Here is a 3024-nt window from a genome sequence, read left to right on the forward strand (position 1 = left end):
GCTCACGAGGTATTTCTAGGTTCAGTATAATATAGCTTAAGCATTGCAAACTAAATAAGCCATAGTACACGGTCCGTATGACACCAACATATCGCATTTGATTTCAGGGTTGGTCACAATCAGCGGTTGCCCTATGAAGCGGCACCTTTGTATTACCAAATATCCACATAATACTCTCTTCAAAAACTAGCATTAATTTATTGACAATGTTGGCAATCTATTGACGTTAGAGCATTCCTTTTTTTAAATCGAAAATTCTTTGTTTTTCTAAGTCTTTGGGTCACGTTTCAATATAATAGAGACGGGCTCCTGATTGTTTTGAACTATAAACTACTTGCCAGTATCGGGCTCAAAATCATTCCTGGAACAGTTCTAGTAGACCACTGGTCAACGCTCTCTGTAGTTATCGATTTTTTAATGAAAGAAATTATCGGCCTCTAACCTCTTCGAGCTCGTCCTACCTGCCCTTGGTAACTCTGTGTAATGGAAGAAAGCGTTAAGAATCTAGCTCGAAAAGAAGGAAGAATCGACGATGGAAAATCGCATCTGATTTAGAAACCAAAAGCAGAGTAAGGATTTTAAGGAGTGGTAAAATAGGGATTCAAATCTTTTGAACTGGATTAGACAACACAAAAACTTAAGGTCGTTAAACAAGCATCTTTAGCAAAGCTGACCTTACTGAAAGCGGTATGAGGCAAGGATTGATAGGCGCTCTAGTGCTGAAGCTATCCTATTATATACTTAAAGTTATGGATCAATGCAGAGAACTAGTTTAGTCATTATAATAGTTTGATTTGAAGGCTCACGACGACTGCCAACTAACTGGCAACCTCTTTTGTTTTTTGTGAAATAGTGTTATATGGAATCCTACAGCAACCACAAAGTATTTTGTTACTGACCCTTTATTTTCTTCCATCTAGCTAAGTTCAAGTTGACTTTTACTTATGTCACACAATTCTTCGGAGCGTTAACAAAATGCAATATACCTTGTTGAGTGTTTGCTCATGTCTGTTTAAATATCTTAGTATAGGATTAGTCGAATTTGTCAATTGATTTTCTACATGCATTCTGGTACGCTACGTACTTCTCAGAATGTTGTGCATATTATGCAGTCGCCATTGTTGATACTATGAAACATAAACGAGGGTTATTTCAGTACGAAGATGAAATGGCTAAGCTTCAATGCTGTTTCTTCTAATGGCGGATGGCCGGATCAGGATACAATAGTCTCTATGCAATTATATTGTAACCACTTTATAAAGCCCCTAAATAAATGACACCTTGCATAATGTCTGGCGTAACGAGACGCGAGGCCCCAGATAGACATGTCAACGACTCTTCGGACGAGCCTTCGACAAACCAATAACACTGCATTACGAACATGCTATCGAACACGCTGCAATGATACAGTCATAGCAGAATCACGGCTGACTTGGCGGCCACGGTCAAGCACACGGTAGCATTTTGGCTACCAAAATGAGCTTTAGGAAAGGCCACCACCGCCGCTGCTGGTTTACTACCTTAGCCGAGTAACTCCTACTAGAGAAAATTTTCGAAACGTCTTCTGAAACCTTTTGACCGCCAAGAGAAATTGTTAAGCAAGAACCTGTAAATCTTCAATATAGCTTAGATTAACTTCACTGCTATCATTGAAACATCATAAACGACATGTGATGTGATTTGCGCTTCATACCATCCTCGCAGATTCATTTTGCGTTTGGTTAATAGGCGAAACTTAGTTCGGTTGGTATAACATCCAACGATTTGAAATGCCCTTTTTATGTAATTTACACAAACCATCAATTTTTTGCTATCAGTGTGACCAAAAGGTGTTACATGCTTGTATCTTAAGCCAGCGATATACACAGTAGGTTAGTCTTAAAGTCTCAGATATTAAACACACTTACTCTGACGACTTGGTCTACCTTATCCAGTAATCGCAAAATGGTAACGTAAATCGTGATCCAGTTGGGTCCCGTACCGAAGGTCTTGCTTTACCGAACAGCTACGGTGCGAGTAATTCATGAGTCTTAGTAATCGTCCTATTGTAATTTTCTAAAAGCTAGATTACATCCCGTTAGAAAATTAATTGAATGATGTCTGTTTTTAAATTCGACTGAAATGATTCACGAAAGCTGTAATGTTATCTTACATAGAAATAAAAAAAAAGTTAGCCATCGGGGCGGAAAGAGCACCTAACGAGCTGCTCATAGGATTAATTTGCGTGGTTTTCTCTAACTAGACCGATATGAGAGCTGAACGTAACTTATAGACCAACATTCTACCCAACGTGTGTCAGCTATGCGACGGCGACGACGACGACGCCGTGAAGTATCTATGCCTACCGTCTACATGGGTGTGACCGCAAAAACGGTATGAGAATGAGTCACAAAGGACTAACGCTTTCCCACTGGTGCGTCAGCTACGTCCTAACGTTTTCATTTGGGCTGGGCTTTATCGTGAGCGGAGCTTAGTTACAATAGAAATTGGTCAATCATAATCGTCCGGTACTAATGGATGTCTACCACAGCTCTATATCTACACACGTGTTGCTATCACTAGAAATTGCACCGAGCACTTTAACCTAAACAAGCTCGACGCTGAACGAGAAAACATGCCGAAATATTAAACGTAAAGCTGTTTATAACTAGGAGAATTTATTTTGTAGCCAGTTTAGCGGAGATGGAAGCTACATGTCGTTCACATTATTACTTCGTAGGATGTGACAGTACCATATACGGAAGGAGACGCTGCAAATTTATCGGCACATACGTATCACAGTGAATTGATCTCCAATCATAAAAAACAATAGCCTTATATTGTAAGCTGACCTATCAGAAATACCAATGCTGTTACTAATTGTATATGATCAACCACGCAAGTACCGCACAAAATGCTTCTTTTTTTGCTATTTCCTTTGTTTCGATCGCAGCTTTATCATCATTTAAGCCTGGAAGTGCCCACCTAACTTAACACATATAGCGGGTGTGAACAGTGGATTGTTTCGATTAAAAACGTATCACG

The sequence above is a fragment of the Varroa jacobsoni genome, unplaced genomic scaffold (assembly GCF_002532875.2).
Source record: "Varroa jacobsoni isolate VJ856 unplaced genomic scaffold, vjacob_1.0 scaffold_1423, whole genome shotgun sequence".
Classification (NCBI taxonomy): Eukaryota; Metazoa; Arthropoda; class Arachnida; order Mesostigmata; family Varroidae; genus Varroa; species Varroa jacobsoni.